Raw genomic sequence first — 23,265 nt, 5'->3', positions numbered from 1 at the left:
TGTGTGCTTCAATCTCTTTGTAACTGTTACTATTTTGTTTAGTCATTTCAAGGATGAGAAGAATGGAAAGTCATACAATTTCCTCCTGTAGCACCTCCCCACTGCCCAAAAGTACCTGCTCCAGGAGAAGTACAAGTGTATGTCTAGCTAACCATGGAACTGTATTGTTTTGACATTTCATAGTCAAAGCCATAACTTGAATAGAATTTAACTGTAGTTTTGGTCCATTGTTGAGTTTGAGGCAGCATCTGGATAAAATAATCATTTCTAGTATCAGCCAATGCCATTTTCATAAACCTTGCCCAGTGAAGTTCAAATCTATTTCCTTTCCATCCTCCACTGTCTGTAAGGTTGAAGGCTGATGACTGAGTCATTTGAGTTAGTCAATGTTGAGGGTGTGTGAAAAATACTACAACTTTAATGTTTGTGCTCTATGTTATCTAAATATAATTATGAGAAAAAAAAAGAGTTAAAAAGCTACATTATAGTAGAGAAATGCATCTAATATCAAAAGTTTCATTTTATAATTGTCAATTATGTTTTGTAAATGAATACAAAGAGCGTTCCTTTATCCCTCCTGTGCTTGTGACCTCTAAAAATTTCATTTTGTAGTACAATTGCAACAATAGCTATAAGGCAAACTTTTTAAGCCACGGTGGAGTATCTTTATTGATTTGTTTGTTTGTTTTATTTTAATAGAAATATAGTTGGCATACAATATATGTTAGTTTCATGTGTATAACATGGGGACTCGACAATTATAGATATAGTACAAAATGCTCAATACAGTAAGTATAGTTACCATCTGTCACCATACAGAGTGTTACAGTATTACTGACTATATTCCCTGTGCTATGTTTATCCTCCCTGTGGCCTCTTTATTTTGCAACTGGAAGTCTGTACCTCTTAATTCCTTTCACTTTTTTCTCCTTTCTTCCTACCCATCTCTCCTCTGGCAACCACCAGTTTGTTTTCTGCATTTATGAATCTGTGTCTGTTTTGTTTTGTTTTCTTTTCCTTTTAGATTCCACATATAAGTGAAACCATAGGGCATTTTTCTATGTCTGACTTATTTCACTTAGCATAATACCCTCCATGTCCATCCATGTTGTCACAAATGACAAGACTTCATTATTTTTATGCTTGAGTATTATTCCATTGTGTAGATGGGTACCTCATATTTTCTTTATCCATTCATTCATCAGTGGACACTTGGGTTGCTTTCATATCTCGGTTATTGTAAATAATGCTGCTATGAACATGGGGGTACATGTGTTTTTTTCAAATAAGTGTTTTTTTTTTTTTTTTCCTTTGGGTAAATGCCCAGAAGTGGGGTTACTGAACCCTGTGTTATTTCCATTTTTAATTTTTTGAGAGAACTCCATACTGTTTTCCATAGTGGCTGCACCAATTTACATTCTTTCCATATATCTGTTGAACATCTTTTGTTTCATATAGTTCCATCTGTTTGCTTTTGCTTTCATTTCCCTTGCCTGGGAAAAAAGAACCAGAAATATATTTCTAAGGCCAATGTCCAAGAGTTTACTGCCTGTTTTCTTTTAGGAATGTTATGGTTTCAGGTCTTACATTTAAGTCTTTAATACATTTTTAATTTATTTTTCAAGCAGTTCAGTTTCATTCTTTTGCACACAGCTGTTCAGTTTTCCTAATACCATTTATTGAAGAGACTGTTCTTTCTCCTTTATATATTCTTGCCCCCTTTGCTATAGATTAATTGACCATATAAACGTGGGTTTATTTCTGAGCTCTCTCTTCTGTTTCATTGATTTATGTGTTTATTTTTGTGAGAGTGACATACTGTTTTGTATAAGATAGCTGTGTAGTATAGTTTGAAATCCAGGATCGTGATACCACCAGCTTTGTTCTTTTTCAAGATTGCTTTGGCTATTTGGGGGTCTTTTGTGGTTCCATAGAAATTTTAGGGGTATTTCTTCTTGTTATATGAAAAATATTATTGGTATTTTTTTAGGGATTGCATTGAATCTGAAGATTGCTTTGAGTGGCTATGTACATTTTACCAATATTGATTATTTTAGTTCTTGAGCATGGCATATCTTTCCTTTTACTGTGTATCTTTATTTTTATTGTAATAATCATTTATTAATGCCTGGGAGTGTATTTTTCTTGTAGGATACATGATGACTTGGTCGGTGGCTTCAATTAAATTATCTCCCTTTATTGTACTATATTATTTTATTTTATTGTACTATGTTTACAGTGATACTTTAACAAATATATTTTACAAGAATATATGTTTTCACAAATAATTTGTTTAGAGATTGTTATATATTTTATATTCTATAGATTTATATATCTTTTATTCTTTTAAAAAAGTAAATCTTTTAAAACAAAATTTTATTTATTTGTCAGAGAGAGTGAGAGCACAAGCAGAGGAAGTTGCAGGCAGAGGGAGAAGCAGGCTCCCTGCTGGGAAAGGAACCTGATGTCAGAACTTGATCCCAGAACCCTGAGATCTCAGAGTCCTAGGGTCACAACCTGAGCCAAAGGCAGATGCTTAACCAACTGAGCCACCCAAGCATCCCAATTTATACTTTTTAGAAACACCTTCCTGTTCTGTGCTGCATGCGTTACTGTGGCTTTGCCCCATCTTCTGGGCTGTAATCAATAGTATTCAAAATCTATTTCCTAATGTGTAAAAAAATGTCCAAGGACAATTTAAAAATAGTTGATGCTATTTAAGATAATTCTGCATTGAATGTAGCATGGAATATATGCAGATACCATATTTAGCATTACATTATGAGAGGTAATATATTAAATGAATGATGAAATTACCCTGAGAAGTAGAGCAGAATTTCAAACAAAACTGCCTATCAATTCTCTGCAACCTCCACCCCTCATAACTTTCATCTCCATATTCAGCCCAGTTGTTGAAAATCAAACACATAGGAGATGTACTATATATGCATTCCTTGGAGAACCTGTGCAGAACCCATTTTCAGTATATGGTTGACTCTCCCCCTAGCTTCACTAAAGCAACTTGCCCTATCACATCCTTTGCTCAGGTGATAATCTGTTTCTTCTGTTTGTTCGGTGTGTATTCTGAGAATAAGTACCTAATTCCACAGTGAGGTGTACAAACATTCAAGAATTTAACCTGAACCTGTATTTGAACAGCACTGTGTTGGAATGATGGAGTCCAGAGTTTCTTGCAAGTACTAACAGCTGCCTACAAAAAGAAACCACTGTTTCAGGCACTGAGAACTCAGGGATTTTTGTGATTGTTGTTTGTTTTTATCAGAGAACTATGGCAAGAAGGAAAAAGTGGCAGAAAACATAGAATATAAAGAGAAAACAGAGTATTTACCCTTAGTTCCTCCTTATAAATCCATTTGCTCTCATAGAATTCTTTTTGTTCAGACTAAATGTTAAAGCTATTTATATTTGCATGACTTCTTACTCCTTTTCACTTTTATTTCATTAAAAATGCATATATATATATGACCATTTTGTGATATGAAAGAGAAACCCTACCTAATAATAAATTGATTTTTTTCTAATTTTCCTCACATGAATGAATACATTTAGATAGATACCATTTTTTAAAAGATTTTATTTATTTATTTATTTATTTGACAGACACAGATCACAAGTAGGCAGAGAGGCAACCAGAGAGAGAGGAGGAAGCAGGCTCCCTGCTGAGCAGAGAGCCTAATGCAGGGCTTGATCCCAAGACCTGGGGACCCTGGGATCCTGATCTGAGCTCGAGGCAGAGGCTTTAACCCACTGAGCCACCCAGGCACACCTAGATAGATACCATTTTGTATTCTACAGCATTCAGTTTGATTTTGTCAATAGTATTTTTCCATTTATACAGAATTTTCATAATAGTTGTTTTAAGGGATTCACAATATCCCATCAAATATTTGTTTTTAACTTAACCATTCTCTATTGTTGGATTTATATTCCTTTGATATTGCAAATTCTGTTAATTTAATTGCTCCCACATTTGCTTCAGATTCTTAATTTCCAATCTTGCAAAATCTAGAAAATGAGTATGAAGCATAGGTAATATGTCAACATATTTTGGTTTATAAAGTATCTAGCAATCCAATTGACACCTGACATACTAATTTCATAGAAATAATTTTCAAAATAATCACACATGTCAAAATTTCATTAAACAATTTTATTTTTATCAAGGTAAAAATAAAACCTTTTTTTCAATATGGCCTGACTCTTTTGACATAAGATTTAATTACTAAAATAGAAATAATATTTGATATAAATTTAATTTTGTATGTTTCTATCCTAGGTACTGTGTATTAAAGATATGTGTTAATGTGCATATATATTTTACATTTGAATACAGACATAGATATTAAGTATCAATATATACTAAAGGTGTACACATACAAGTACATATGTCTGTGTCTGTTTTTGTTTTTGTGGGAGAACCATAGTCATTGTTATTTAATGTTACTTTTTATTCAATTACTTGCTTAACTAAATACATTGGATCCAGTAAGCACTATAACACATGTAAAATACATTCAATTAAAAAATCTGTCAAAAAAATATATTTACCCTAAAATTATTTTCTTCATACAGATTTTAATCTTTAGGAAATTCTGGTATAATTTGGCTCATTCCCACATCCTTTCTCCTGCTCAGATTTGACCTCAGTGTATTCATAACAATTTGGAAAATGCTGCCTGTATACTCAATTGAGGACAATCATTTTTATTTGTAAGATAAACAGGGATATTAATGGGAAAACAGTTGACGTCTCTTTATTGATATACCTCAGTACAATCAAAGGTAAAGTTCGAATCATCAACATGATGTTTCCAACCAAGGAAGCAAGATTCATGTCACAAAATCTGCTGACAAAATCCTCTCCACAATACTAACAACTGCTTTTCTCAGCAGATTAGTGGAGTTTTTTAAAGTAAAAAGTATGTCACTGTGTTGTCTTTTATCAACAAAGATGTATGCTAAAAGTTTAAGTGACATATTTGATTAGAAAAAAAAGATATACTAGATGTTCACCCCAATTTCATTTGCACCCCAAATATTGCTGTGAGCTACAAGCTCTTTTTGCCCGGAGTCCATAAAAAATGTTCTTATCAATGTTACAATCCAAATGGATTCACATAGGGGGAAGATAAAGAAAAAAAAAAAATATGGCATTTTAAAAAAAGTTTCAAGACAAATATTTCAAAGAAAGTACCATACACTATTTATTTAGCTTATCTTTGGCCACAATGTTTTTATAGAGTAAAATAAAGGAATTTAGCAAACAAAATTACAAAAATTTTATTTTGGAAGTGTCACACACAAATTAACACATGCACATATGTGTGTATATATGTATGGTATATGTTACCTTTTTTCTTCTCAAAAGGTAAAATCATTTCCTTCGTAAAATATAAAATGACATGCTCAAACATTTTATTCAGCTCCTTAATTAGGAAAGCAATAAGACCATGAGACTTGTTAAAAGGATTATTCAAAGGACAACTATATAGTTTTCACTTGTATCTTTATCTATATATGCCTGCTATGTATGTAGATATCTAGAGATACAGATATAGATATGTACTATATAATCAGTCAGGAATGCTGATAATGTTTTAATACATCAAAATTGATTTATACCCTGTGGGACATAAAATATAATATTTGGGGTCATCTTTTGTGAAGCACAAAATCAATCATGTCTCTATTGGGCAAAATATATTTGCGTTGCAATGGACAATAATCATTTGCCTTAGTCTCCATTTTCTACAACTTAATTTACTAAATTCTAGAGTTGTCTAGTCAATAGACACACAGAGATGACCACTCTTGTAGTTTCAGACTATTCCTAGAGGGTTTCTTCCACAAAGATTGCTACTTCACTGAAAATATCCCCTTTTGACTATTTCCATGTCCTAGAAATTCCTCATTATAATTTCGAATGCAGAAATGACTGACATTAACATCTGCATTATAGGCTTTCCGAGTACCTGAAGAAAAATTCACTGTGAATTCATACAATGTTCTTCCCTCGTGGTATGTCCAATGTCTGTCAGATCAATAGTGTATTATATCACAAAAGCACCAGTGTAGTGAAAACTGTGCTACATAATTCAGGAAACTTCCTCTTGAAGCTGAGCTTTTGTAATTTCATGCTGAGCAAACATTAAGGGAATTGTCTCCTTCATGTAAAAATAATAATAGTAAGACTGTCACTGGGGATTTAGAGAGAAAAAAAATACTTCATGTCTTTATAGAAGATGTTATTTTATGGTAAATACAATACATATATGTAATACATTTATTGTAATTATATTAACTTCTTGAAATTATAAAGAGAACTCTCAGGAAAAAAAGGAACTATGCAATGATTTTATCAGAAATGGCTCAGATTATGAATGTATTCAAGAAAGATGGACATGAACAGTATCTTTAATATGTTCTTCCTTTTTTAAAGTGTATAACATAATTAATGTGGATATTATCAAATAACTAGCACAATAAGTTTAGTTAATATCCATTACTATCCATTTTGTTTACCATTTTTTTCCTTCTGATGAAAACTTTTAAGATCTGCTCTCTTAACAACTTTCAAATATACAATGCAGTATTGTTAATAACAGTTACCATGCTGCACATTACCCAGAGCTTATTTATATCCTAGCTGGAAATTTGTACCTTTTGACCACTTTCAGCAATTTTCTCCACTTTTACCCTCTGCCCATAGCAGCTACCAATGTTTTGTTTCTATGAGTTCTTTTTTTTTTTAAAGATCCCATATAAGTATTTGTCCTTCTCTGTCTGACTTCATTCACTTAGCATAATGCCCCGAATGCCCATCCACGTTCAAATGCCAGAATTTCTTTCCTTTTTAGTGCTGAGTAGTTTTCCATGGCATATTCTTTACCCATTTGTCTACCAATAGACACAGGTTATTTCCATGTCTTAGCTATTATAAATAGTTGATCCTTTCTAATGCATAGTTTTAATACAAGAAATATATTTACTAAAATGACTAAATCTTATTACGATGAACGAAATAAGAAATATAAACTTCCTATTTGTGTATTCTCATCTTCTGACTCATTTCATCTCTCCAAAGCCCATTGAGCAAACTAGAAAAGAAAAGAGAGATGTCAAAATCACACATACACACACACACACACACACAATGAAGAAAAAGAGAAAGAACCAGGTAGAATTCTCTCTCCATATATATATTTATATGTATGTGTGTACACTTGCACACATGCCTATATAGGTACACATACACAGATCACACACACATTTAGTCAACAAATGTGTATACACCCACATATACACATAAGGACCCAATCTAGGTGAGTAATAGTGGAAAAAAAAAGATTTTGTTTTCATAGAACTTAATTTTGGTGAATCAAGAAGCAAACTAACAACTCAACATTTAAATTTAGATACTTACAACTTGGAGGAAAAATAAAAAGATAGTAGTAAATGATACCTGTTATTTTAGATAAGCAAATGAGCTAAGACCTCTCTGATGAGGTGGTGATTAAACAAGAATTTAAAGTGAGCAAACAAGTGATAAAGATATCTGTAGGAATACTTCCTAAAATATGCAGGGGTAGGATTGTAATTAGATTCTTTCAAAAACAAGAGGAAGCCAATGAGACTAGCAAGAAGCATAGGCTAATGGAAATGTTTAAGAGATGAATTACGAAAAGAAATTTGGGTCCAAATCAGGTAGATTTTTGTAGGCCGTAATAAAGATTATAGGATTTAGTTTAAAGGCTGTAAGATAATTAAAAGATTTCCATCTGGAAAGTAAGATCATGTGATTTGCTGTTTTGGGGAAAAAAAATCACTCTGGTGGTTATGTGGAGAATAGATTAGGAGGAGGGAAGTAAACATGGCAGAAAGGAGACCAGTGGGAGGTTAATGCTACATTCAGGATACAGATGACATTTGCTTGATTTAGGGAATAATGGTATCGACAGTGAAAAGTAGTGAAAATCTGAATATTTGAATGGCATGGAAATGTCAACAGATCTGTTGAATCAGATTTTGGGTGCTGAAGAAAACTGACAAAAACAAATGTTTGTGGGATGAGAATGAGGCGTTTGAGGCTATGTCATGTCTGCGATGTCTATGAAGGATCTAAATAGAAATGGTGATTATGAGGGCGCCTGGGTGGCTTAGTGGATTAAAGCTGCTGCCTTCAGCTCAGGTCATGGTCACAGGGTTCTGGGATTGAGCCCCACATTGGGGTCTCTGCTCAGTGGGGAGCCTGCTTCCTCCTCTCTCTGCCTGCCTCTCTGCCTACTTGTGATCTCTCTCTCTGTGTCAAATAAATAAATAAAATATTAAGAAAAAAAATGGTGATTATGCAACTAGATACAGCTTACCCATGGAGTTAACCATAAAGCTGATGGTTATCCAGGGAGTAAGTGGATATAGAGAAGAGATGTGATAGAAGAAACGAACCCTTAGTATACATTTAGAAGTTGGGAAAATGTAAAGGATCTGGGTATGGGGCTTGAACAAGTGTGTCTGGGAAGATAAAGGAAAACAAGATAGTCAAGGAGTAGCGGTGAACAATTGAGTCACAGAGAGAGAAATACTTGATTTTGAATTTGGACAAGTTAACGAAAGAGGTTTTGCAAAGTGGTTGGGGACAAATGCCTGACAGTAGGAGGCTTAAGTAGGAATGTACAAAAGAAAGGGAGTTCAGTTTTTGCTACTTAGAAGCAAATGCTTCTTAAAACTGAATGGTGCTAGAGAATATACCAGCAGTAAGAGAGAGACTAAAAGTATAGAGATTTTAGAAGTTTTAGTGCAGTTTTAGATTTTTTTTAGTCCAGCCTTCCCTAGAGTGCCAGAAGCCATTTTTGTTTAATTATAAGTATTCTAAATATTTATTTTAAGTTTATATTTGCAGTTTTAACTACCAAAGATACCTCACTCTGGCTTAGTTAAAACACAATTTGAATATCTCCACCTTTTCCTTCTGAGGTTTCAAGGAACAGCTTTTATTCCAAACCATGTCAAGTTAGTTCGTAAACTGAAACAAAAAATGATGTAAAGATATCCAGCAAATTGATTGAGTTCTGTTATGTCTATTTAACGTATTATTCCTGATGTCTATAAGTCATTGTCCTCTGTAGGGAACCGCCAATTGTTATTCTTTTTTCTTGGGTTTATTTTAATTTTCAGAAAAAGAGTTCACTTTCTTTAATTTCAAAGGCATTTTCCTCTGTTCTCTCCCCGCTACCATGTTCTTTTAACCAGAATCTAGGTATTGAAACTAAATGAATGGGATTTTTTTTTCTTATTTATTAGTTCTATCTAGATTCTACATATACTGATAATCTGCAAAGATGTAATTTTACCCAGGATTAACAATATACATTGTTATAGAGAGTAGCATCCTTTTTGGTTATCTAAAAGCTCACAAAATCAAAAATAGAAATTGGTATGACTTTGACATGATCTTAGTCATATTGCATTTTTTTTAATGAAAAATGACTTGAAATCAACACTTCTAGGGTAACCCAAACTGCTAACAGTTGAAAATCTTGCTCTAATTGTGGAAATAACAGAAGAAATGACAATGAGGAATAAAAACTATTTGACTGATTATGATTGAACTTTCTGAAGGTCATCCTCTGCAGAAATTTCCTTACTTCTATTCATCAAAACTTATTTTTTTAGTATTAATTCTGAAAATCAAAGCAATATTTCCACAAAAATATGAGCTTTTTTTTTTCCAAATAAGATTATACAACAAAGAATATTAATGTTTGACATGTAAAGGCATTTTCTCTTGACTTTCCATCATATTCTAGTTGCTTAGTGGAACAGGTGTTCCTAAAGCACAAATCTTTGTTCAGTAATTTTAGTGACTCCAGACCACATGTTGTGTCAGTAGTTAGAGAGTCAGAGTGAGGCAAAGTTAATGTACACTTCTTTGTTGATCAAAAGGCTATGTGGACTGAATAAGAGAAGTTGAGAAACGATGGAAGAGGAAAGTTGCCCTATGACTTCTTTTTCTCCACCTTGTGTTCCTTATATTGTGTTTCTCAGGATACAAACAATATGCAAACCTAAAATTCTTGTCTCGTATATCTGCTTGCAAAAGAGGGTTTTAATTCCACCTGGTTATATTTTTTGGATTATATTTAGTTCACTATTATCTGTGTTATAATTAATATTGGTGGTTTCATTGTTTCTTTATAAAGTAAAAATGATTAGCAGGAAGATTAGAGACAAACTTTTTGAACATATCTTTTTCACTTTTCCTGAAAATTATAATTTTTCAGACTTTATTTCTTAGAGAAGTTTTAGGTTGACCACAAAATTGAAAGTAAGATAGTGTTTTCCCATATAACCCTGTCTATACCCATACATAGCTTTTCCGGTTATCAGCATCACTAACCAGAATGGTACATTTTTTACCAAGGATGAACCTAGGTGGATACATCACAATCATCTAAGTCTATAGTCTACGTTAATGTTTACTCTTGGTACTGTCTATTCTACGGTCTTGAAAAAAAAAAAAGTATAATGGCATATCCATCATTATATCATATGGAGTATTTCCACTGCCCTAAAATTCCTGTTCTCTGCGTATTCATGTATCCCCACTTCATTTTTTGGAAACACTGATCCTTTCACTATCTCCATAGTTTTGACTTTTCATGTAGCTGGAATCATACATTATGTAGCTTCTCAGATTGGCTTCTTCTACTTAGTAATAATCACGTAAGTTTCTTTCATGTCTTTTCATGACTTGATAGCTAATTTCTTTCTAGCTCTAAACAATGTTCCATTGTCTGGATGTACATTTATCTATTCACTCACTAAAGGACATCATGGTTACTTTCAAGTTTTCACAATTATGATAAAAAGTGGCCATAAGCATCTGTATGCAGCTTTTGTGTGAATATAAGATTCTCTCTCCTTTGAGTAAATAACAAAGAGTATGATTGCTGGATCACATGGTAAGAGTTAAATTTTATAAGAAACCACCAAACTTTTTTCCAGAGTGGCCGTTCCATTTTGCATTCTCCCCTGCAATGTATGAGAGTTCCTATTGCTCCACGTCCCCACCAGCATTTGCTGTTGTCAGTCTTCTGGGTTTTGGACATTCTAACAGGTATGAGTTGTATCTCACTGTTGTTTTAATTCATATTTCCCTAAGGACATATGATGTGGAATATCTTTTCAATGTTTATTTGTCATCTGCATTCTCTTCTTTGGTGAGGTGTCTATTAAAGTCTTAGGTCCATTTTTTAATTGGGCTGTTTATTTTCTTATTGTTGAAGTTTAAGAATATTTGCAAATATTTCCTCCCAGTCTTTGGCTGGTTTCCTAATTCTCTTACCATTGTCATTGATAGAGCAGAGGTTTTAAATTTTAATGAAATGTACTTATCAGTTATTTCTTTCATGGATCATGTCTTTGGTGTTGTAACCAAAAAGGTGGCACCATACCCAAAGTCATTTAGATTTTCTATAATGTGTTTTGAGTTAATTTTTGTAAAAAGTTTAGATTCTGTGTCTAGATTAATCTTTTGTCCTGTTGTTCCAGCAATATTTCTTGAAGGGACGCTCTTTGCTCCATTGTGTTGCTTTTGTTCTTTTGTCAAAAATCTGTTGATAGGTTTATGGGTTCCATTTCTACTTTCTATCTTATGTTCTGTTCATCTGTTTGTTTATTCTTTCACCAATACCCCCCTGACTTGGTTACTGTGGTGAAATTAAATACAATTTTTCATACCTATTTGAAAGTCCAGAAACACTCTTTAAAAAGTGCCCCAATAATCAGTTGCAGGTAAAGTTCATTATTTATTTATTTATTTTCAATTTAATGTGTAAGCTTCATTATCAACAATTATATCTTAAGAGCATCTACTACCCATTTTACAAACTTAAGAACATACTACTAAATAAAAAAAAATAGTATGTCTTAGGTCCAGAATACATAAAAAAATTGATCATAGTGTAATATGCTTTAACACTGGAAATAAGGTACTCAAGTTTACTTCCTATATGTTTCCATACTTAGTTGTTATTTTTTGAATGTTTAGATCATTTGAAAACATTTCTTTTTTTTTCTTTTTTTTTTTTAAAGATTTTATTTATTCATTTGACAGACAGACATCACAAGTAGGCAGATAGGCAGGCAGAGAGAGCGAGAGGAGGAAGCAGGATCCCTGCTGAGCAGAGAGCCAGATGCGGGGCTCGATCGCAGGACTGTGGGATCATGACCTGAGCCAAAGGCAGAGGCTTAACCCACTGAGCCACTCAGGCGCCCCTGAAAACATTTCTTAATTTACATACTAAATTTTCAAACACTGAGTTTATGTCCTTGTAGGATTCATTTCTTTTGGTGTGAAAGCATATCATATATTTATTTTTATTGTCTTTAAATTGATGAGATAATTTAAATCCTAGGACTTTTCCAAGAGCAAAACAATCTATCAGATGTTAAGTTTTCAAATGCATAGTAATTATTTATACACTTCTTACCCACTTTTCCAAATCTTTACCCAACATAACCTATAACACCTCTGAGGAAACAAATTTTACCAATGAAAGATACAAAATTAAGATATTTTTGAATATCTAACAATTATGTTTTTATTTAAAACAACTAAATAATGATGGATAAAATGTTTTGAGATTCCCTTTGAATTATGAACCATTTATAAATGTTTAATTGTTGATAATGAGTTGTATGGGACATATGAAGATAATATTTTGAAATGTCATTTAATGAGAATGTACCAATTATTTAATATATTATGATAATTTTTAGTCACTTGTAGGATGCCTTAATTGTAGTTTATTTTTAGTACGTGGATTAATGTTATTCTATAACTCTTTATCTTTCCAAGACACAAGATAATCTTTGAAGATGAAGCAATAATAGTTATAGAATGATTATCTAGAATCTGTAATCCTGTATTTATAGAACTCCTTCATTAAACCAAAGACCTAGTCTTTAATATTTCATTTCTTACCTTCCTTCTTTCTTTCCTCCCTTCCTTCCTTTCTCTTTCTCTTTTTCTCTCCTCCTTTTTTCCCCCACCTTTCTTCCTTCCTTTTATGTTTTGCTTTATGCTTATTATTTAGTGTTATCAGCTAGTAGCTATGATAACTTTGCTATTAAAATGTTTCTAATGAAATTTTGAGGATGAATATAATTATAATTAAAATGAAATTAAGTTTTAATTTATTTTGGAAAATAATTTAATTCAAGATATTGTGGATACCAGATTCATTATTTTATTCATTTAGGGAGAAAAATATTCAGTTGAAATTAAGTTTTAATTTATTTTGGAAAATAATTTAATTCAAGATATTGTGGATACCAGATTCATTATTTTATTCATTCATTTAGGGAGAAAAATATTCAGTATCTACAATGTATACCATAAAATGTGCTTTAAAGAAAACAAATAAATGAAATCTAGATTTAGAGTAGACATTTGCAAAGCCTTTCATTGTACCGTGTTTGTTTAAGACATGGGTTAATTAATAAAATTTTAGAGATTGCTTTATAAAGCTAATTTGTAAAAGATGATATTGGTCATTTGAAAATCTTAAAATCTTTAGTTTGTTTCATTCACAGCTTGAATGATTAGCTAAAATGTAGACTGAGGAGTCAGGATTAAAGAGAACTTGTTTTAATCAAAGTTTAGGGGAGAATACCTTGAATGTATCAAATATACAAATTTTATTTATATAAATAAAACTGTTATCTAAGATTTGTCATTTGTAACCACTTTTTAAAGTATTTCGTTCTTTACTTACTGAGATTAACATGTTAAGCTAATCATTCTATTTATATTTGTCCATTTATTAGAAATGTTAATATTCAAAGAATACTCTGTGCTGAAACTAATATAAGTATTTCAAAGCTTGAAGTTTGGACACATTGTTTTATACACATTGGTTCACAGTTGAGGTCACAGCAAAACCTCTGTTTATAAGACTTAGTTATACTCTCCCTCATTAAGATGAGGTCATTTCATCAAGTGATAGTATGAATAGCAAAAAAAAAATGTGTTTAAATATGCATCATTTACTGAAAGTACTACGACCTGAGATGCAATTTTTCTTTAATTTTACCCATTTAACTTTGTATATGAATAAATGAGAAAAAGGTTTTACCTTAATCAGAATTCTATTATTTACAATATACTTTAAGAATATTATGAAATATAAAAATATTAATAAAAATAATATTAGAAGTATGATTAATGTGAAAATTCACAGCTCTTAGTGTATTTGCTTTAACTACATAATCATTAGTCTTTGAGCAGGAATTCTAGAGATCATACAAAAGATATTATTCATGTTCTCACTTTCATTACTTGCATAATGAGATGAACCCAAAACTATATTAAAGATTTAAAAAAAAAGTTTTTTATGCTCCATCTTCATGTTGCTTACTATGATTATTAATCTTGTTAGCAACACTTATTCTGACTAACATAACATAATAAAACAGTCAAATAAAAGAAAGTAAACTAAAAACAAAAAAGAAATAATCTTTTGTAAAGACACTAAAAAGTGTTGGAATTTTTATTTTTAATTTTTAAAATTTTTAATTTTTAAAAGATTTTATTTATTTATTTGACAGACAGAGAGATCACAATCAGCAGAGATGCAGGGGAAAGCAGGCTCCCTGCTGAGCAGAGAGCCAGTTGCAGGGCTAGATCCCAGGACCCTGATATCATGACCTGAGCCAGAGGCAGAGGCTTAATCCATTGAGCCACCCAGGTGCTCCAGTGTTGGAATTTTTAAAGTAGTAACTCAAATATGTTCAAATGTTTATCATAGAAAGATATACCTTGTTTTTATTTTTGTTTTTTATTTTGGCTTCATTCATATAGTCATTCATTTATTCAAGCACTTTTATTGATTATGAAGGAATTTTTAAAGACTTATACCTTCCAGTTTCCAGATTTAATTGAGAATAATTGTAAAAATGAGAAGTAACAATCTAAGGCTTATAAGGACAGGTTTTGACCTGAGCAATCTATCATGCACCTCAGAAGGTAAAAAAACAAACTACTAAAAAATAGGAAGATTAAAGAAGTTCTCATTGAAAAAGTATCACACGGCTTAAATTCAGAATTTTGGGTAAAATTTAATTAAGTAATGAGAAGAGAGAAGTTATGGTTACTCCAGAAAATATAGATATGGTAGGAAAATAGCATGAAAAACATTTTAGATTGATTGGTTTGGATATCATGTTTTCATGTTTTTAGAGATAAGGTGGAGGTTTTCTAGGAGTTGGGAGGCAGACACATTAAAAGTATGCACCCCTCAGTGAGGGAAAACATACTCTTTGGTAAAGGTCCTGGCAAAAGGACTATAGTAAAAGTTCCAGGAACATTTGGAGGAAAACTTGAAAAGAACTGGTAATTGGTTAGATAAAGGAAATTAGGCATTTTAAAAATCTGGAATGTGCATGACTGATGAAAGAAATGTGGAAGGAGTACTGGTTTGTATCCAGAGCTATTGGATACACAATATTTGCTCTAATTGGTAAAATAGTTAGAAGGATTGATCTCAAGAGGAAATAGAATTCTTTGTTTTTAAAAATTTTATTTATTTGACAGAGAGAGATCACAAGTAGGCAGAGAGACAAGCAGAGAGAGAGAGGGAAGCAGGCTCCCCACTGAGCAAAGAGCCCGACATGGGGCTTGATCACAGGACCTGAGACCATGACCTGACCTGAAAGCAGAGGCTCAACCCACTGAGCCACCCAGGTGCCCCTAAGAGGAAGTATAATTCTTAAGAATATTTTAGATACACATGATTTATCTAAAGTGTCAGTGATTGCCAAATAATTACTTTAGAGTTAGGCTACCTACTGGAAATTAAAAATTTGGGAATAAAGCACAATAAAATGCCAAGCATCTAACAGTAATTTATAATTTTTAAAAATGAAGACTTTATCATATCTTATAATCCTGTCAAGTCTTATGGTTCAAAGTAACAAAGTGGTGAATATGTTAAGATTGATTTGATACTTCTTTTATTTATGTTTATTAACAGTAAACTGTTAATACTATTCTCCAGTACTGAATAGATACCTGATTTACTAATATTAGACTGCATCCCTCTGGTCACAATACTTGCTTCAATGGTAGATCTGTGATTTGTCTGGGAACAAAACAAAACAAGGAGAAGGCTTGGATAAAAGACAGGCTTCTAAGAGATTGCTCATTGTTGGAAGCATTTAGTTCAAGAGTTGATACCTTATCTTGTGTTACTGGAATATGTTTGAGTCTAATTTCTATTATGGCACTAAGAAGTGTTCTGACTGGTCAACTAAGCTAGAAGAGAGCCTTACATTTAATACAAACAGCTGATTCAATTGTATGTATTAACTGTTTATCTTTCTTGACCTATTAATGGATCAAAATGTTTCTGCAAACCTCTGAAGTCAACACTTTCAAGTTATTTTCACAATTTTCAAAAGCAGTTTTTAATTACTTCTTATTCCTCATTAATTACTTGACCATTAAATATCTCAAAAGTTTCTTCCAGGTGTAAAGTAAATAAGCCCTAGAAATATAACGTGCAACATGGTGACCATTAAAAAAAAAAAAAAAGCCAGTTTCTCCTGATCTTAATAATTTGGCATTAAGAATTCAGATCATTATAGGGGAGCCTGGGTGGCTCAGTGGTTTAAGCCTCTGCCTTCGGCTCGGGTCATGATCTCAGGGTCCTGGGATCGAGCCCCACGTCAGGCTCTCTGCTCAGCGGGGAGCCTGCTTCCCCCTCTCTCTTTGCCTGCCTCTCTGTCTACTTGTGATCTTTGTCTATCAAATAAATAAATAAAAATCTTAAAAAAAAAAAAGAATTCAGATCATTATTTTTCCATCTGTCTTATCAGAGCACCTCTGACCTAACTTTTAAAATAAAAGGATGCCATGCAATTTTATATTAGACTTAGCTACTTTCCTATTCATACAGAGTCCCTAAAAATAATTCCCGCATTTTCTTTTGTAGTTTTTTAATGTGAATAAAGTATTATTTCTTTTGAATTTTAAAAATAACATCAAACTAAACAGAACCATGATTAAAATTGGAGTTAAGCAATCTTTCTAGATACTCTGTTTTGACACATAGCACTAACAATGAGCTGAAAATAATGTGAAATCATTTGCAGAAGTCTGTAAAGCTTGAACATCCCAGTGACCTGTTCATACTACTCATTAACAAAAAACAGAGAGATCACCTCTCCCCTGCCAAAAAATATCAGGCAGCTAAGTGCTCATTAAAACAGAAATAAACAGCTAGATGTATTCTTCAAAGGGAATTGTATCGTTTTCTCACCCAATACTAGTCTAAAACACAGTTTTAATTCTCTGCCTGATTTTTCCCAGAAGGCTCCCCAGTCATTTAATTAAAATGATTCTGAACTAGAGGACAGAAATGTGCCTGAAGTTCTCAGCTCTAGCACGGAAACAACATGGGACTTAACTTACACTTTTATTTTCTTCTACGTCCAATATTAAAGTGTTCAGTGATCTGATTATGAAAAAGTAAATAAATCTAAAATGCTGTTTTCAGTTCATTCCTGAATAAACATCCTCTTCCCAAATGTATTTGTTTTGCTGTGCACTTTGGTCTTTGTAGGCATTCAGTCCTCCTCCCTTTTCTTGAATCTGTAAATCTCTACTCTTTAGGAAGTTAATAAAGCTGGGCTGGAAATATGCATTATGACAAAATAAAGATGCATTGAGTTATTCTATAAACACATATGATTAAATACTACAAAACTATGGTTTATTAGAAACATGGTGACACTGTACAATGCTATTTGTAATATCTCATTAATTTCTATAATTTTCTGCTGATTTTGAATGTTAAGTAAATATGAGATAATAGAATAATTGAATTATCAAATCAGATTCACACAAAACAGAGGTCTCACGTAGTGTACAACACTAATAATAATTTCAGGATACAAGTCTTCATGAATAATCTTAGGAAGTCTACACATGATGAAGCATTGCTTAAGAAAAATTTAGCATCCCATTTGAAGGGTAACATACACCAAATTTCAAAGACAGTGCTCCTTCTCACTTATTTGAGAGAGACAGAGACAGAGATAGGGACAAGCGTGTGGGAGGAGAGGGAGAAGCAGGGTTCCTGCACAGCAGGGAGCCCTACGTACAGCTGATTTCTAGGACCCTGGGTTCATGAGCTGAGCTGAAGCCAGACTCTGAACTGACTGAGCCACCCGGGCGTCCCATATCATTCTCAGTCTCTGACAGGCTTGTCACACTTGCCAACTTGTTAGTATTAAAAAAAAAAAAAACAACAACAAACAAAAACAAAAAACAAAAAACCAAAAAAAAAAAACAGTTTATGTCTTCATTGACAAAGCTCTCTTGCCCTTCACCACTGTGTGATTATTTTCTGTATTTTTAATTTCTTCTTACATACTTATTGTTAACATTCTTACATTTTCTTGAATTTACTCTTCTAACCTTTAATCACTTTCTTAGAAATTTCTTAGTAATATCAAGGTTTAGCCTTTCTCAGCTTCTAATTTAGACATTTAAGTTAAAAGTTATCTTCCAGTTATTGTTTTATACTGTAGGTTTTGCTACTCATCATATAATATTTTATTTCATGTCTAAATATTTTATAAGAAAACTATTTTAACCCACAATTCACATATATCATATAATATTTTCTTCTGGTTACCTTTCCTCTCCTCTATTACTGCTAGACCTCATTTATAGTCCAGTTTCAGATTTGCATGCACACCGGTGAGCAGATAGTATAGAGTGTCCCCATATATATGCATGGCCTCTCAAAGTCCCCTGTTAGTGACATCTTACATCATTATGGCTTATGTGCTACAATTAATGAACCAATGTTAATAGATGACTATTAACTAAAATTCCTGACACTAGATGTCCTGGTTGATTCATATTCCCTTAGTTTTCACCTTATGTTATTTTTCTGTTCCATGATCCCATCCAAGAGACCAGGAAACATGTAATTGCCTTACCTTCTGAGGCATCTCTTGGCTGTGACAGTTGCTTAGATCTTCCTCATTTCTGATGACCTTTACAGTTGTGAAGAATACTGATCAGGCATTTTGTACAGTGCCCTTCAATTGGATTATTTAGTGTTTTGTGATTATGCTGGGTTATGTTTTGGGGGGAAGGAAAACACCAGAGAAAAATCACCGTTTTTCTCACATCATTTCAAATGTCAGTCTGTCACCATGAGTTATTATGAATTGACTTGAAGTTTGTCACCTGGGTGAGACAATATATATCAGGTTTCTCCAGTGGAAATTAACCCTTTTTTTTCACCCTCCATACTGTAATTTTTTCAATGGAATCACAGTGCAGCCCACACAACAATGAGGTGTTCTGATCTAACTCCTTGAGAGAAAACATCCAGAAAGATATAAATCATTCTGGAGTTCTTCTGCCTGGGGCACTTGGCCTTTCTTCCACATTATTTATTTATTTATATAATAGTACAGATATTTGTTTTATACCATGGATAGCAATATGATACTACCTATATTCTTGTTTGAATTATCCTAGCTTTGGCTGTTAGGAACCCTTTCAGTTGGCTGTTCTGTCCCTTTGACTCACTCCCATACTGTCAATCTCTTTTGCTTGTTTCTTTCTGTTTTCAGCATTTCCTTTCTGATGATTCATGATCTCCTTCTGTAGTTTTTTCTTTAGACCTAGAATCGTCCATTGTTCCCAGGGGACCCTGATTGCTTTCATGGAAAATGGTATGACAGACTAAGATCTGGTCTCCAGTTCTGCTCCATCCACTTGGGTGCCAATGTTCTTAGACTTTTTAGCTGATAGAGCAAGAATATATATATATATATATATATATAACAACCCATGCTTACTCACATGAGTATGAATTTCTATACTTTTCTATGCCTTATTTCTTCTTATAACAATCTGTTTCTATTAAGCTAAATATATATTCATCTTGACATTTCCAGTAACAATCTATTAAGATGTGGTTCACTGTAGGCTATTCCTCTTATACAGTTGCACTAATTCAGGGAGAAACCTGGCTCCCATTATCTGTGGTTTATTTACTTAATTGTTCTAGTATGCAAGCATGGCAATAGAAAAATTATTAATCCATACTCTTTGATAGGAATTCCATTAAGTAGAATACAGTACTCATGCAGTTCCTTTTACCTTTAGACTTACCAACTTCATTAATTACCAAAGTTACTTAATGTCAGCACCTTTCCCCACAGCCCTTTGATGAGGTTGCTTCGTACATGCATAACAGATTATTTTGTCACAGTCTGCATTCTTTTCCAAGATCCCAACTTCCTAAGTGATTTTTAATTTGCATATGTTAGGGCTTACTCTTTGTGTTGCGAAGTTCAGTGGCTTTTAAAAAATATATATATAACTTCATGTATTTACCATTTCAGTATCACACAGAATAGTGTCACAGCTAAAAATCTCCTGTGTTTCATCTATTCAGCTCTCTCCTCCTCTCCTGAAACCCCGGTGGCCACTGATCTTTTTACTTCCTCATAGTTTTGTCTTTTACACAGTGTCAGGTGATTGGAATCATAGGGTATGTAGCCTATGAAGTTCATATTGAACTTCTTTTCTTTACCAATATGCATTTAAATTTCCTCTCTTTTGGTGGTATGATGGCCCATTTCTTTTTATTATGAAATAATATTCTATTGTGTGGATGTAACACAAATTTTAATGCATTCATATAGAGAAGGGCATTTGGTTGCTTCTAGTTTGGGGCAATTATGAATAATGCTCCTTGTAAACATCCATGGAAAAATTTTGAGAGAACATAAATTTCAACTGAATTGGCAAATATTTAGGGGTGTGATTACTGGGTTGTGTAGTAAGACTACGTTTAGCTGTCTAAGAAACTGCAAACTGTTTCAGAGTGTCTGCACTGTCAGGCATTCTCACCAGCAATGATGGAGAGTTCTAGGTCCTTTGGATAAACACCAAGAAGAATGATTGCCGTCATTAAAAAAAAAAAAAAATTAGCCTCTCTAACTGGTGTTTAGTGACATCTCACTATTGTTTTATTTTGTAGTTCCCTAATGACAAATGTGGAGCATATTTTCATATGCTTATTTGCCATCTGTAGTCTTCCTTGGTGAGATATGTTTTCAGGTCCTTTTCCCATTTTTAAGATCAGTTGTTTGTTTTCCTAATGTAAAGATTCAAGAATTCATTTTATATTTAGATACAAATCAGAAGCCATTTAAACATTTTCTTATTTTGATTCAATACAAAAATCTATGTTTATATTTGGAAATACTTAACCACATGTTTGGTTCATGGTTAATGAACATTAGTAATAAACAGATAATAGAGAAGAGTAGAACAGTAGAAAGTCACTTAATTTTGGCTTGGGTACGTATTACAATGATACTTGGATATAAGTGAGTTATATTCTCATGTTTTTCATAATCTGCAAAAAAAATGAAGCTTTAATAATAGCGAACATAACACCAATGAATAATGAAGAACTTCTGTATTTTTACTTTCCTTTCCCATTCAAAAGATAGTTAGTTTAAAGTCTGTGTTGGAAATTTGCTCATCACCTTTTTCAAGGAGTATAAAATGCTAGCCTCAATTTTTCTTATCTAAACTCATTATCTTTCCAGTTCATACCTAAACTGGGCCTGGAAAGACAATAAAGGATTCATATCCAATAGCAAATTTCTCATGTAATGCCAGAAATCTTCATAGATACTAAAAGATAGCATAAAGCAGCTGAAGAAGCATTGGAAAAATTACATAGTTTGTTTTTATTTCACCTTTTATCAGATTGCATGTAAAGATAGAATTTGAAAATGATTGATAGTTTACTCTTATACAGAATATAAATGAACTTCTTAAGTAAAGTAGGAGGATTTAGTAGCTATTATTTTCTCATAGCCTAACTCTTGTTTCTCTCAAAGGAAGAATGACTTATGAAAAAACTCTAATGTTCAGTTATTTCCAGTTTTATAAATGTAAAATTTTTGTTGTCTCCATTATATACTTTTTACATATATTAAAAACATTGAAGTTCTTTTTTTTTTTTTTTAAAGATTTTATTTATTTGACAGACAGAGATCACAAGTAGGCAGAGAGGCAGGCAGATAGAGAGTGAGAGAAGGAAGCAGGCTCTCCGCTGAGCAGAGAGCCCGATGTGGGACTCGATCCCAGGACCCTGAGATCATGACCTGAGCCGAAGGCAGCGGCTTAACCCACCGAGCCACCCAGGCGCCCAAAAACATTGAAGTTCTGATTGCATACCTATTTTACAATAACGGCTATGATTAGTGATAATTATAATGCAAATAACTAGAGTTGTGTTTATAAATATGATAAACATTACACTTTTTGAACTAAATATAAACAGGTGTTAAATTTTATATATTTTTTAAAATCATTGATTATGATTCAAAATCACTGATTATTGATTATAATCATTATGATTATGAAAGTAAGATCACTTAATATTTTTATGTAAGAAAAATTATGTCAAAGGTCTTAATGCATTGTTTTTTTTAAAAGATTTTATTTATTTATTTGTTGGACAGACAGAGATCACAAGTAGGCAGAGAGGCAAGCAGAGAGAGAGGAGGAAGCAGGTTCCCTGCTGAGCAGAGAGCCTGATGCAGGGCTCAATCCCAGGACCCTGGGATCATGACCTGAGCTGAAGGCAGAGGCTTTAACCCACTGAGCCACCCAGGCGCCCCAATGCATTGTTAATATTTATAATTTTTAGTGGAGTTCCAATTTGTATTTTAATTAATCTACTTGCAATATTACGTGTCTGTGTGTGTGTGTGTGTATATGTGTGACTATTTGTAGAAATCAGATGTTGTCTTTTCAACTGATACAGTATAGAGATTGCTCACTTAGGTCAATATAAGTCCCATAGATTTTAGAAGCATATAAACGTATCTATTATTTCTAAAATTTTATTTTTATAGGATGGAAAAAAATAAAGATAGAATTCTTATTTGTGTTCTTGCTAAATTCAAGCAAGAAATTTGTGAATGTTTAGTCCCACTTATTTTCCAAAAGCATGGTTTTTCATAAGTGCCCTAATGCAGATGGAAATGCAGGGTTTTTTAAAAAAGATATATGTTTTTTAAAGTAGGGCATATTCGTTTGAGCACTGTAGATGAAGCCATGTTCTACAACTAAAAAATAGAAAAATATATCTGCATATTGAATCCTTTCTTTTACCTCAGTTTAGTTCA

The 23,265-nt window shown here is 32.8% G+C and overlaps 1 protein-coding gene across 2 annotated transcripts in view; it reads left to right on the top strand.

Moving 5' to 3' along the window:
- Positions 1 to 23,265, top strand: part of ZNF804A (zinc finger protein 804A) — a 287,373-nt gene that overhangs the window by 232,857 nt on the left and 31,251 nt on the right. Inside the window, exon 1 of one of the 2 annotated variants that reach the window (XM_082690938.1) lies at positions 11,113 to 11,137. The exons of the other annotated variant lie outside the window; for it this stretch is intronic. The gene's annotated coding sequence lies outside the window, so the exon portion shown is untranslated. Of the gene's footprint in view, positions 1 to 11,112; positions 11,138 to 23,265 lie in introns of those variants that run through there. 2 annotated transcript variants of the gene reach the window in all.

This window comes from Mustela nivalis (assembly GCF_964662115.1).
Source record: "Mustela nivalis genome assembly, chromosome: 11".
Classification (NCBI taxonomy): Eukaryota; Metazoa; Chordata; class Mammalia; order Carnivora; family Mustelidae; genus Mustela; species Mustela nivalis.
The sequence above is the reverse complement of the archived record's forward strand: the minus strand, read 5'-3'. Positions and strand labels throughout refer to the sequence as shown.